The following is a 14,746-nucleotide window of genomic DNA, read 5'->3' on the forward strand; positions in this document are numbered from 1 at the left end:
GGGGTCAAGGCTGCTTGAAAGGGGGACTCTGGACTGGGATCAAGGTATGGGGAGGTGTTAACCCTTCTGGTGCCAATGCTACGTTCCCTGCACTTCTCCACACCCCCACCTCACCAGTCAGATTAGGGCAGAACTGGAGTGATGGTAACTGGTGCCCCCCTCCCGTGTAGGTCAAGCCAGGGCTGGAGAGACGCTGGAAGCAGAGGGAGAGAGAGGGGTGTGGATTGTACCAGCAATTGGTCCATTCCCTCCCACTCCCCAGCCAAGCCTAGGGAAGACAGACTGGAGGGCTCTGTGACAACAGAAGGGTTAAGTTCCCCTTTAATTCCCTCCCTCCCAGGATAGCCACCCCCATTTCCAAGGCAGCACCTGCGCTCCCAGCTGCCGTGCCCGTTTGGTGCCCGCGCCCAGTCCGGGCAGCCCCCGCAGCGCCCCAGGCCCTCACCCCGCCCTGCTCCAGTGCCGCCTCGCACCCGGCCTAGGCCTTCTCGGGGCGGGGTGGGAGGAGTGGAGGAGGCGAGGGCCGAGCCCCGGGCCTCCAACCGCCCCCTAGGCTCCAGGCAAGGGGCTCAGCCTGTCTGAGTGGGGTGCGCGGGCCGAGGCCGCGGGCCGGGGTGACTTCAGAGGACTTGGAGGAAGGGGTGACAGGAGGGAGCCGGGAGGGTTCGAGGGCAGCGCCTGTGGCCGTCCCATTAGTATGCGGCCGCGCTCCGCGCGCCATGGCAACCGCTCCCCCCGCGCCGCGCCAGCCCGGCAGCCGCGGGCGCAGTGCGCACCTCTCCTCCCACAGGTGGCGACGCGCACGGGCGGGCACGCACAAGCGGGGCGCCTGCGGGCGCCTGGGGTCGAGCCGTGGGCGCCAGGTGCGCCTGTCCCCTCCCCTCTCCTCCCGCCGCCTATGGGCGTGTCCCCAGGTGCTCCGGTGTGAGCCCCGAGGGGTGTGTACACCTGAGGATGTTCTGCCCATGCCTGGGTGTGTCCCTCGGTGTGCCTGTTGTGCCTCTGTGTCTGGTTGTCCTTCAGGGTATTTGCCTCTCTGCTCATTTGCCTCCTCATTCCTTCATGCATGTGGCTCTGAGTGATTGTCACAGTGTAACTGAGTGAACCTGTGTCTTTGTGTATCTGTGGTCCAGAGTGTGATTGTGTCTGCTTTGTGCCTGTGTGTCTGCAGGTGCCTAAAGGTGTATGTTTGTCTCTGTTTGTGTGCCTGTGGCTCTGGGGTTTCCTATGGAAGAACGTCCGGGCTGTGCCTGGGACTATATACCAACGTGCGCCTGGGTGAGTATTTTGTTAGCGCATGTGTGTGATCCCTTGGTATCTGCATGAGACCCTCTGTGTCTGGTATCCTTGTAAGTTTCTGGGTGCAGCTGTGTGTTCAGTTGTGTACCTGTATGTGTGTGTACCCGTGAATATCTCCGAGGGCCCATTTCTCCATGTATGTCATTGTGTGTTTCTGTGAGTGCCCTGAGTGTGTCTCCTGGAGTGTGTCTATGTGTCCAGGGGCCGCTGGCTCAGTGCCCTCCTTGGCTTCACTCCCTGCTGCCTGAGGGAGCTGACACCTGCTCCCTGAGCACTGGGTCCCCTTCCCCCACCTGGCAAGGACAAGGAAGGACACGGAGACAGAGACAGACATGAAGGCACAGGCAGAGAGACTTGGAAGGGTACACAGAGAGCCAAGTTGGCTGGAGAGGTGGTCCCCCCACAGTCATGTGATCAGCCTCTGAGCCCAAGACCCAGAAGAGAGAAACAGAGATGCCAAGATCTGGACATGAGAGAGAGGGAGACCCACAGCCATAGAGAGACCCAGAGTACCAAGTCCGGAACTGCTGAAACAGACCAGAGATCAAGGACATGGGACGTGGCTCCCCAGCCTCCCTCCCTTTCCCCCACTCTAGAGCTTCCAGCCCCAGCTGTGCCTCCTCCACATACCCAAAGCAGAGTTCTTCTGGCCCTGGGAGTCTGTGCCCTGGGACTGGAACCCAGCCTCTTCCTTGAAGCAGCTGGCTGTGTGTGCGTGCATTCATGAGTGCATGCATGTGTCACCATGTGTGTGCTGTTCTGGGCTGGAGCCTTCCAGCAGCCCTCCATCAGCCCCACTCACCTCACTATTGTCCATATTTCCACATGCCCAGATCATGCATACCTTTACACACATGCCACACAGTCAGCCACACTCTTTCAAACCCAGAAACACATCCTGAGTCTCTCTTTCTCAAACACATCTGCACATAGGGCCAGAAGATTCAGCACGCACACAGCCAACCAGCAAATCTCACCTTCCTAAAGCTCTCCCAGCCAGCCATTCATCCCTCAGCAACCTCCAAGGGGTTTCAAACCCCTGCCACCTACAGGGAAAGGCATAAGGCCAAATTTGTCAATCCCATCAGACTACACATTCAAAAACAAGGACCCCATCTGTCTTGTTCAGTTGTTATCCCCAAGTGCCTGGGACAGTGCCTAGAATCTTAGGTGCTTAAGAAATATTTGTTGAATGAATGTGTTCACATAGTGTCTCTAACAGTCACTCAGAGAACCCATAGTAATTTACAGCCACTCAGAGTGAAAAACACTAATGGATACCACAGTGCACATACAAGAAAGCATCTTATGCACACCTAGAATAACACACTAAATATAGGTATGTGTACACAGGTGGCTGCTTGTGTGCAAACACTTAGCACAATAGCTAGATTAGAGGTTCTCAACTTCGGGTGCATAATAGAACCAGGGGAGCTTTTAAAATTCCTGCTGCACAGGCCTCACCCAGCCCAGTGAAATCAGAACCTCTGGGTTGGGACCGACTGATCTAGATGAAATGACTTGAAAATGTTGACACAGGGGAAGTTATTAGCAGGGATGAGGGTAGAGTGGGTTTTCACTTTTAACAGTATAGTGAAGCAGATTCCCAAACCAGATTACCTGGGTTTGAACCCTGGTGTCACCCTTTACTCACTGAATAGTCTCTGTAAATTACTCTCTGTACCTGAGTTGCCTATCTGTAAATGGGGATAATAATTGTTACAATAAAGCCTCATAGGATTGTTGTGGAGATGGAATGAATTTTACGTTTATATAAGGTGTTTAGAACAGTACTTTGCACATAGTATAGATGCTATATAATTACTTCCTGTTCTTATCTCTATCATTAAAAGTTTTCATTATAGATGGAATAAGTTTTGGATGAGTTTTACAAGTAGGAATTCTTTTTCTTTAAACTGTTATGAAAAAGCAAGGGCTCAGGGTCAGACTTTGGGCCAACTTATTTCTGCCCACTTCATGTGATCTTGGATAAGTCGCTTTGACACCGGTCTTATCTGTAAATGAAATGAATGCCTCTATCTCAGGATAGTTCGGAGGAATAAACACCTCAGGCAAGTGTTTAATAAATGGTGGTGAAACCCAAATATCTAGGAGGCACATTACCTTGATGTGTTCTGGAATCAGGTATGGAAATGTGGTTGCAGTAAGGCCCCAGTTCGTGAGAAGAACATATCAAAATTGGGTGACCTCTATCCCTGCCCCACCAGCTTGGGCAGGGTATCTGCTGTCCTTTCCCCAGAGACTCCAGGGCTCAGGGGTTTGGAAAACCTTCCATCCCAAAGTCTGGGTCCTTGGCCCTGGCAGATCCACCCTGAGTCTGCTCTTCAAAATACACCTCAACCCTCCTCTCCCTCTACTAGGCCCAGAACCCTGAGTTGCGACCCCTTCCCTCTCAGAGCCCATTATTGTCTCCACGACCGCTCCTTCACCTTCCAAGGAGCCCCAGTAGTTCTCCTCAGGCCTCCCTCCTGTCCCAGATACTAGCCCTTCTCTGGGTCTCATTCTTTGGTGTCCCCCACTCTTTGCAGTGAATCCCCATCCCTCCTACAAAGTCCTCTTCAAGTGACTGAGACCCCTCTCTGGGCTAGAATCACTCCCTAAACAACCATCTCCCTGTTCCTACCCCAATGCTTGGGCACACAATCCTTCAGTGCCTTTTCTCTCCATGGCATGTAGAGCCCTGACTCCTACCACTGAAGGCCCCCCACCAGTGCTCCCTTGTCTCACTGAAACCTCCTCTGGGCCTCTGGCCCCCCAGCCCTCATTCCCCTTCCTTACCGACACCCCCAGCCTACCCCACCCGGACAGCCTCTCCAAGTCTCTTCTGCTTCCTCAGCAGCTGCTGAACATTCTCATTTTCTTCCTGTAGGCAATTCATGGGGCCTCCCCCACTGGTTCCTTCCTTGCCACCCACCCCTTCCAACCAGCCTCCACCCTGCCCCGGAGTGACCCTGACAAAACCCCCTCCCCGCCCCAAACACACATAGTGTCTGACTCCAGACAGACCTAGCGTGACTTCCCCTAGGCCACCCTCTCTCCCATCTCCAGGGCTTTGCACGTGCTGTTTCCTCCTCCTGGAACAAAGCCTGCTCCCCTTCCCTGCCCCTCGCAGGGTCTTACTGCTCCCTGCCTCTGCTTGCAGCACCACACTGGACCATAGCTTGAGGGCAGTCTTCATGCCTTTGCCCGCACCGTGCAGGAGCATAAGCAGTGTCTGCAACTGAGCCTTGGGGATGCACAGGGGGGACTTGGTGGGTGGGTAAGCCTTCACATCCAGCACTGAGGCTACAGTTTTTGGGAACTGTTACCTGCCCCTGTCTGAATCCTCTGGCCTCCTCTTTCAGACAGGGGTACCCAAAAGGTGGGGGTCTGTCTCCCCCTCAGACTTCCAAGGCCTGGGCCTTGCTGGTTGGCTCAGGGAGGGCAGGCTGTTTTGAGCCTTTCCTTGGGGTCTCCCTGAGCTTCAGGGGGTAGACACACAGGGAAGCCACATTCCTAAGAACTTGAACATAAAATGGGCCTATGGGAAAAGCTGCTTGCTAAAGACCAGGCAGCCCAAAGTGGGCATTATTTGGTCAAGGGCAGCTGAGAACTCCCCAAGGTCAGGGAGTGGGGAACAGCTCAGCCCTTCCAGACCCACCAAAAATAGGCACAGGATTAGGAATTTTCTTTTTCCAAAGTCTACACAGGCTGGAAGGAAACAGCTCCAGCATCTGGGGTTCAAGGTAGAAAGAAAGGGGAAGACAGAAATACTGGGATTACTGGCCTAGCCAAAACCTGGAGTTTGCATAGGCAGAAGGTGTGTTGGGGCAAAACGGGGGCCTGGAGACAAAGGAGACCCAGGCCCTGGGGTGAACGACACACACAGTGTGTGTGGGTACTCCAGTCCTCATGGGCAGTCGGGTGTCTCACAAGGGTTCTTGGGCTTAGGATGGAATGAGTGTCTCAAAGATAGGTGTCCCTGAACTAGGGCAAAACTGTTTCCCAAGGGCTGGGTGACAAAGGACAAATGAAGGGGCTAGAGTCAGAGACCTGGGACTAGGATTGAATGAGGGGGTTTAAGAGCGGGGGAGAGGCAGTTCATAATGGGGATTCCTCAGGGAGAGGAAACCTGGGGCCGAGGAGAATAGGGCTCTGAGAGGCAGGCATCCCTGGGATTTGGGATACAACAGAGGATCTCCAAATCAGCGGAGACCCAGGACTTAGGGCAAAATGAAGATCTGAGAGGCCAAAATCCCTCCTGAGACAGAATGCATGGCCAGGGCCTGTAGATGTAGGGGGAGGACTGGGAACCCAGAGGGAAGGGAGCCTCGGGGCCTGGAGTGCAACTGGGGGCCCAGATGCAAAGGTGCCTCAGATCTCAGGCAGAAGGGAGACCTTGGGGGGAGGGAACACATGTAGGTATTTCAGCTCCTCTGGGGAACCACTGGCTGGTGACAAAATACAGCCGTGCCCTTTCCCTTCCATCCACCCTCATTCACAAGACACGAGGTTTTTTGTTTTTGTTTTTGTTTTTGTTTTTTTTTTTTTGCTTTTTTTCATTTCTTTTTAATACAAACTTGGATCTTTGGGTGTGTCCTGCCAACAGAAACAACAGCAACAACAGAAGAGAAAACCCAAAAGAGTGAAAAATAAGAAAAAAAAAAAAAGCTCCCCCAAGAGGTTCTTCTCCCTCCCCCCAACCATGCGAATTTTGCACACCACGGACCACAGCAGGTTTACAGAATGCAATATACAATCCACGATTTATAATAAAACAGTATATACAATAAATAGGATATTGTTCATTTTTGTCAAACGACCTGTAGATAAATTTCTCAGTGCATACTTGCTGGGGCTCTGGACACCTTGGGGCCCCGCTCGCAACCTCTTGCACACTCTCTCTCTCTCTCTCTCTCTCTCTTTTTTTTGTCTTTTTCTAAAACTGTGTTTTGTTTTTAAGTTTTGTACATTTTTAAAAAGTATTTACAATTGCTGGTTTTGTGCAGAAAGGGCTCACCTTCGGCTTCTGCGTGGAGGAGATGGGCAGGGAGGGGCTGGGGGGAGATGGGGCTGCAGGGGGGGGCAGGGAGGGTGGGGTGGGAGGCAGAGGGGCAGGCGTTCCTGCCAGAGGACGATGCGGACGCTGGGAGGGGTCTTGGCGTTGGTTTTCCGAAAGCTGTGAAGAAACACAAGAGAAGAGGCCGAGGTCAGAGGCAGTATGGATGCTGACCTGAGGACCAGGGAGGCTAAGAGTGGGACCCCACCCAGTTCCAGGAGCACTGCTCCTTCTTCTGGAAAACTCCAAACAGCCCCGTATAAAACTCTGGACTGCTTTTGGCCTTCTCTGAGCTCAGTGTCCCCATCTGTAAAGTAAGTGTGTGTCCAAGGCCCACACCGCTGCCGAGCTGGGGTTCCGGGCAGTGTACTTTGTTAAGAACCTGAGTGTTCGAGTCAGACACAGCTGAGTTCAAATGGTAACAACAATTTAATAGCACTATGACCTTGGGCAAGTTGGTGAATCTCAGTGAGCCTCAGTTTACTAAACTGTAAAAAAGGGGAAAGCAGAACTAGTCCATGGGTTTGTGGGGAGGACTCAGTGGTTTAAGGCAGATTAAGCCCAGTACACATATGCATAATAAATGATACTAATTACTAGTCATTATTTTCCTGGGGTCTAGGTCAGCTACAGGCCCCAGCCTTGGTTTCTCACGTAACAATGCGTTTAGGAATTCCTCTAACCTGGGCTGTTCTGAGGAATGACCTAATGGGGAAGACAGGGCCTTAGACCAACACAGGTATGAACGACTGCTTTAATTTCTTCTAAATCCCACCTTCTCTCCAGTCCCCACCAATGTTATTCTGTTCCCTCGAAAGGTGAGATGATAAGGAAGTCTGTCTGAACAAAGGAATAAAGAAACTGCCTAACACAATACCATCTGTGTTTGGCTGCACCGCCGTCTTCCTGAAGCTCAGAAACTCCCAAGTTCCCGTTGCCTATGATCCCCAGACACTGGAGGGTGGAAGCACTCCCTTTCCCCAGAAGACCCTACTTTTGTTTGCAGGGTCCTGGGGACCTGACTTCCCTATCCAGACCCCAGGCTTTGCTGTGGGGTTGCAAGGTGGAAAGGCACCCAGAGGAACAGGGATGGGCTTGGTTATCCTCAAGACCTGCAGTCGTTGGCTTGGCCCTCTGGAGTCCCAGCCTCCTCTCAGAGCCCTGAAATGCAAGTCTCCTACATGTAGCAAGTGGCCAGCCCCCCAGAATTAAGGGGCAGGGAAGGGGTGCTAAAATAGCCTTCTAAGACTCCTCAGCAAGCTAGCCCACCCTCCCCCATCCCTACAGGAACCAGGCAGCCACAGAAAGCCTTTCCTCCCTTGTCCTCTTTCTTGGCTTCCCTTCTCAGGTCCACATTGAAATTCTGCTCAGCCTCGGCTGCTGTCTGCTGGGCAGTGAGCCCCAGGGAAGACTTTTGTCCTGAGGCTGGACTTGCCAGGACTCCCCCAGGTGCCAGGGGAACAAGGTGGGCTTCCTGGAGGCAGGGGCAGCATCCCATTCTGATGTCAGCCCAGGTGGCAAGCAGAGACAGGGGCAGGAGCAGGGGAGAGAAGCTGCATCTTTGTCAAGCTGGTGGGTCTCCAGTCAGTGAGGGGAGGATGGAATATTAGCTGTAGGGGTAAGAGGTGTGCCTGTTAGGGTGACAGCTGTATTACAACCAGGGTGACTGGTAGAAAAGCTGCTTCCAGGGCAGGGGGTGCTGTTGGGGTAGATGTCAGTTAGGGTGATAAAGAGGAACAGCTGTAGAGAGAAACAGGGTACCCACTGGGGGCAGGACTATTCTATCTGGGGGGACAGGTTCCACTGGAGGACTGCGGGTATCTGTCGGCACGACAGCTTGATTGCAGTTGATGAACAGCTGCCAGGCTAAGGAACTTCTATTGGGGTGACAGGTACAGTACAGTGGGGTGACAAGTGATGGAGAGACTTAGGATCAGCTGTTCTAAACCACTTTATCAAGCGGATTATACTGAACCCCAGCCTCCCCTGCCCCCACTAAAGGCCCCAGGGCAGGTTGGGAGCCTCTGCACAAATCCCTGTCACCCCCACCCCCCTCCAGCCCTTAGCCACTGCCAGTGACCCTCTCCAAGCCAGGTCTCCATGGTGATCTCAGCCCGGCAGGCAGCTCCTGCCAGAACCATTCCCGTGGTGCTGCGGCTGGGCAGCAGGGAGGCTTTCTCACCCTCTGCTAAGCCATGGCTGTCTCACCTTCCTCCTCCCACTGCCCTCCCCAGCTTTCATGACTTGGCTAGAGTCTGGGGGATGGTGGGGGATGGTGAGACAATCAAAACCAGAGGTTCCTGTGAAGGGGAGAAGGGAGAATGCTGCAGCAGTGTAGAACCCTGACCTCACTAGGTCCAACTCTCCACAAAACAGAACCAATGCTGACGTGCCAGGCAGCCCAGTGCTGGGCCCTGGAGACAATGCAGAGAACAAAAGAGATTTGGTTCCTGAGGGGCTCAGAGAGCAGAGAGGGAGGCAAAGCAGACCCCAAACCAGGCAATCACAATGCAGGGAAAGGGGGGCTGTGCAGAGCAGGCACCTGATCCAGCCTTGCAGGAGGGACTGGGCTCTTCATCTCACGGCTGAGCATGGCACCCAGCACATGCTGCAGTCAAGAATGTACGCTGACTGAATGACAGAGCAACTACCGGTCTAAGTCCAGTGTGTCAAGGTCCAGCTCAGGTCTTGCACACCTCTGGGATGCCTCTTTAGACCACTCCGTTTCCATAGCTACTGGTGTACTTGTCATGCTCTTCCACTTCCACACTCCTCCAGGGCAGAGACCTGTGTGTGGTACTTCTGTATCCCCAATGCCAGCATGCTCCTGGTGCCACAGGACACCAGCCATTGTTCCCGAGACTTAACCTTTAAGCACCTCCATAATGAACTGCAGAGCCATATTCCAGAGTCCTTGTGCCCCAGTGGTCTCTGCTTGTCAGCGGGGGCTGGCACTGGGGGCACTGAGGGAGAGCGGTGCAGGGATTTAAGTGCTGTGGATCACGTAAAAACCAGGCTATCCAGAGAGAGCTGCTCTCCCCCAATAAGCAGCACACACACATGCATTCAAAGGACCAGCAGACGTGTGTGTATTCACATCCAAAACCGCCAGGCCATGAGCTAAGGTCTAACTCCCACCTTCTAGTTTCTGCCCTCCAGAAGGGATCTCAGTGTCCAACAAGGCAGTGGAGCAGAAGGCAAAGAAAGTGTGTGAGAATTTGAGACTGATTTGCTGTGTGACCTAGTACAAGTCCTTTCCCTTTCTGAGCTCCAGTTTCTATGTAAACTAAGGGGGTTGAACAGGTAAGGAAGAAATCTTTGGGCTCCAAAGACAAGGGCTCAGAGGCAAACCATGGCTGCCCAAAGGCTGACCCACCCCTCTGACATTTTCAGGCAAAGTCAGGCCCACGAGGCCCTCAAATGTAGAGGATGGATACTGCTTCCCTGAGGCTCAGACCACACCTGATGGAGATGCCCTGAGGTAGGGTGGACCAACGTGGAGTTCACTGAAGGATGCAGCTTCCAACTGGGGACAGACAGCCTGTGCAGTGTGGGGATGTGTGTGTGTGGCTCTTCTCACTCCAGAGTTTTTCAAAATCTGTGCCCACCAGTGACAAGAGGCACTTCTTAAACTAGCTCTGCCGGGGCCATTCCTTCCTCAGGAATCTTCCCCCTCCTCCCCTACAACTAGACATAGGGGGGGATGCTAGTGGGACCAAAGCAGGTTCACACCCATGGTTGCCCACCAGTCTTGTGACCTTGTCGTATCTCCCATGTCTAGAACCTCACACTCCTTACCTGTCCTGGGAGAGGGCCATGCACCCACCCCCAACACCCACACGCTCTCTACCCTCCTGATGGGAGATGCCAGCGTGAGGATAGGCATTACAGATAGGTGTCAGCTGGACACACCACTCAGGTGGAGCAAAGGGCAACAATGGTGGAACTGGGTGATCCCCAAGGGCCCATCCTGGCTCTGCCATTTTGGGCTTCCCAGCCTGGGTGGCTGTGTGTCTTTGGGTGAGTCCCTCTCCCTCTATAGACTGGGAGGGGGTTGTACTAGGAGAATTCCCAAAGCTCAGTTAGCCCTGAGAGTTTGAATTGGTTTATTTATAAACCCCTCCCCTGCCCCATTTTTAGGAGGGTTATTAGAGGACAGTGGGGTTTCATCTCATTTCATACCCACTCCCCAATGCAAAACCTTTCCTCTCTCAATTCTCCCTTGTCTACGTGCTCATCTTCGACTCAAGGAAGAAAAAATATTGACCCCTGAAATGTCCCAGGTACCATGAGACACTGGGGAGGGAGATGGGGACAGGGCAGAAAGATGAGTAACTGGCCTAAAGGAGCTGATGGCATGGGGAGAACATTCCCAGGAAGGGCTGTCATGGATGCATAAAGGGCTGGACTAATTGGGTCTGGGAAGGATCCTGGAATGCCTCTTGGAGGAGGCGGTGCCTGAGTGAAAGATAGGAACTGACAGGTGGGGGATGGATGGTGGGAAGGAAAGGGCAGCCCAGGCCAGGGACAGCTAGAGCAAAGGCACAGAGCACGCTGGGCTAAGGGCCCTTGGCTCACTCCCTCCTGACTCCACAGTCTAGGGCTGGAAAGGGAGGGTGCGTGAGAAGAGGGTAAGAACTGCGATTGAAGCCTTGAATACTGGGAATGCCAGGCTAGGAAGGTGGGCCTTTATTTTGCAGGCAAGAAAGAAGTGGATGATGCAATCAAGAGTGTGAAGCAATGGTGTCACTGGAGTCAATGTGTTTTAATCAATTTATCCAGTAAATATTTTGGGGGCTCCAGACACCATGCATCCCAAACTACTGAAGAACAAGCATTTCTGTGGCCACCAAGAGGGCAATGGACTCAGGGACAGGATGGAGAGGGGGGCAGGTGTTGGGGCAGAGACCTGCCCTGGCAGGGACTGGTTGTACTAACCCAGGTGGCCAAGCTAGGGCCAGTTTCTGAAGTCTTAACTTTGTTCAACACCCACTTCTTACCTCCAGGAAGCATTGCTGCCTGCCCTGCTCATGGTTCAAGAGGGTGGGCCCTGGTATTTATGGAGGGAGTGTTGTCCCTCCTCTGAAGAGTGATGTGCACATGGAGGCTTTTAATGAACACCTGTTTATAGGCTGCAAACTCCACGAGGGCAGGACAGTGCTTGTCTTGTTCAGAGTTACCCTTAGTGCCAGGTGCAATACCTGGCCAGGAGGCTGATGCTTGTGTGTTGAACACAGAAATAACTGACTACACCCCTACCCAGGGCATTATGACAGCAAAAGTTATGACAAAGATGGCAAATCTGCCAGCTGGAAAAATCTTGAAGTATTACAAAGTCATAAGGAAACATTTTTAGATTATCTGCACTGAGAGAGAAGATTAGTGTGGATACCTGTGGTGGACAGGGTTTCTAGCTGACCTGGGTCATTTAGGAATCTGGGTCCTGTTGCCCATCAGGTTTCAGATCCGGTGGGGCGGGGCCTGTGACTCACCTTGTCTCTGGACACCCCAGGGAGGAACCAGCCCAGCTGCTAAGGTAAAGCACTCAGTGGGGTTTCAATGGTGGAACTGGGTGATCCCCGAGGGCCCCCCATCAAAGGCCCCAGACCCACATAAAATCCTTCTGGGTTAGAAAAGCATGGACAGCAGGTGGAGGAGGGCTGGCTGTGGAGTCCTGGGCAAGAAGGCAAGGGGTGACTCACACAGACAGGGTCAGAGCCCCCAGAATTCAGTCTCTAAGGAGGCCTTTAGCCACCCTTTTACCAACCACTGATTACATGCTTATTATGTGCCACGGACTGGGCTCAGCGCCTCATGGGCTACCTCATTTAGTTCTCCTAAGAGATGCAGCAAGGTGATGTGACTCACCAGGTCACACAGCTGGTAAGGGATGGAACTGTCTGTGCCCACAGGCGTGCCCCTAGCCCCCCACCCCCACTCTCCCAGGTCCACAGGGATGTTGGGAGATGGGAGAGGAGGAGCATCAGGGCACATTCACAAAGGGATTGTATTTCCAGGAAATGAGGGCTCCAAACAAGAAGGCTTGGCCTCAAAATGGCCGTGGGAGAGGCAAGAGACAGAACCGGAGGGAGGACAGCCTCAGCGAGTGGGAAGAGGAGCCCAGGAGAGGCAGGGCAGGACTGGCTGACCCCTGCCATGAGGGGCCTGCTGCTCAGAGCCAGAGGCAAGATCAAGTGACCTCTTGAGGTTTCAAGACACGGAGAGACAAAGCCCAAAGCAGCCTGGGCCTGGCTCAGGTCCGGGCATGCTTGCTGACCCTGGCTGGACGGCGGCCTGGGAAACTGTTTCCTGCTCTGGTCAGGCCCCAGCTGGTGTAACCCTGGAGGACCTGTGACATTTCTCTTGACCAGGCCTGGGAGGGAACAGGAAGGAGGGGGGACCTGAGTTTCCCGAACACCTTGGGGGGCCCTTCCCACCCTCCACCCCTGTCCCCGCGGTCTGGTAGGGCCCATCTTCAGCCACAAGACCCAATGTGGAGCCAGTCTGTCTGGCTCTGCTTTCCATCTAAGGGACTGAAGAAGACGACTGCCTGCCCCACACCCCTTTCCCTTTCTGTGCTTCAGCTCAGCTCTCAGACCACTTGGGTCCTACATTCCCCACTCTGGCTCCTCTGAGCTTTCCTCTTTGAATTCACATGGGGATGTGACCTGCCCTTGCCCACAGTTCCCTCTGCCTGGAATGCCCCTCCCCTAGTCTCCAAATCTCACTTATTCTTCAAGGTTGAGCTCAATGCAGCTTTTTCCACAGAACCTCAAAATCCATTTAAAATGTCAGACCCAGAAACAGTTGTAGGGAGCACCCAGCCAATCTGTCATTTTGTGGATAGGGAACCAATGGCATGGGGTGCCGAGGGAGCAGCATGGCAGAATGCTCAAGCTCTGTGGAGGGCAGTACTGGGTTTGAGTCCTGACTACACCATTTACTAACTGTGGATCTCCTGGGCCAGGTTCATAGCTGCACCTGCTTCCTCAACTCCCTGATTGGGGGCGGGGCAGGGCACCCCACCTCCCAGGCTGCTGTGAAAGGTCAGTGAGGCAATGTTGCACAAAGGGCCCAGAACAAATATGTGTCCCTTTTCTTACCAGAGGTACAGAGAGATGACTTCTGACCCCAATGCCTACATCCCGGTACATAAGCTTTGTTTCTCCCTGCCTCCAGGCACCTGCCACTTTCCACCAGGTGCTTTCAGGTTTTGTGGACTGTACTTGTTTTAGCTTCCTGGGGTGGATACTGAAGTCCAAGGACAGGGGCCACGTCTGCTTTGTCTCCTCTGGGTCTGGGTCTGGCACTGGGATGGGCACAGAGCAGCTCAAGATGTGAGGCTGAGCTGAACTACTGCTTCACCAGGGTCCAGCATCAGAAGTGCTCACTGCCTGCTGGTGAATGTGCAAGTCTCCCTCCTTCAACAATTGTTCTGGTGGTGGGGGGCATTGCAGCTGAGGACTCTTCGATGGTTCCCCACTTGTCTTGGAATAAAGTTCAACTTCCTTCCAATGCCCTGCCTGCACGATCTAGCCCTGCCTTGTCTGGCCTCCTCACTCCGTTACAGTCTTCCTGTCAGCTCCTCAAAGCTGAACCCCTCCTGCCTCAGGGGCTTTACCCACTGCTATTCCCTCTGCCTAGAATGCTGTTTTCACTCCCTGTCTAGCTGACATGCCCTCACCCTTCAAGCCTCCGCTTCAGGGTCTGGTCAGCCTGACGCAGGCTCTCGTGGTTCCTAGCGTTTCCTCTTATGGTCCTTCTTCGAGCAATAATTATCAAATGCTTTGTGTCATCCTGCTTATTGTTTCTTTCCCTGTAAACTAGAAGCCCCCTGAGGACCAGGACCTCATTTGTGGTGTTCACTGTGGTATCCCCAATGCCCACTCAGAGAGTGGGTGGACAGATGTCTCTAGAACAACTGCATGCATCAGCTTGAAGATAGTGCTGTCAACTCCCAGCTCTGTGTGGGAAGCGGGGCCAGAATGTTGGGCTGGATGGCATCCCAGTTCCTCCTGCATGCAGGCCTCACTGGGTGGCTCCATTATGTATCTCACTGAGCTGTGACCTGCTCAAACACCCAGCCCCCACACTCATTTATTTCCACCACTGCCACCCCCTCCCAGAACCCAGGAGGAATGGTTTTCAGATTATTTCATATTCTGGATTATATGTGAGACATCTCCCCTCCAGTAAGAAGGATCAAGAGTTTGACATTTTAAACCCTAAGCAGCTTCTCCCTGGCCTGCTTCAGATCTGCAGCCCTGCTGCTTGCAGGGAGATGCATGGGGAATGGAAGGCCATTTTAATCTTGGCCTGGCTTCATTACGAGGAAAAATATGCTGCCAAAAAAAAGTTTGGTCCATTGTCTATACTATGCAGAGTTGC

General features: G+C 53.4%; 1 protein-coding gene across 1 annotated transcript in view; it reads right to left on the bottom strand.

Moving 5' to 3' along the window:
• Window positions 1-6,048: 6,048 nt before the first annotated feature.
• Window positions 6,049-14,746, bottom strand: part of AHDC1 (AT-hook DNA binding motif containing 1) — a 64,137-nt gene continuing 55,439 nt past the window's right edge. The window contains 1 exon segment of the mRNA XM_036914910.2: window positions 6,049-6,478. The gene's annotated coding sequence lies outside the window, so the exon portion shown is untranslated.

Source organism: Manis pentadactyla, chromosome 4 (assembly GCF_030020395.1).
Source record: "Manis pentadactyla isolate mManPen7 chromosome 4, mManPen7.hap1, whole genome shotgun sequence".
Classification (NCBI taxonomy): domain Eukaryota; kingdom Metazoa; phylum Chordata; class Mammalia; order Pholidota; family Manidae; genus Manis; species Manis pentadactyla.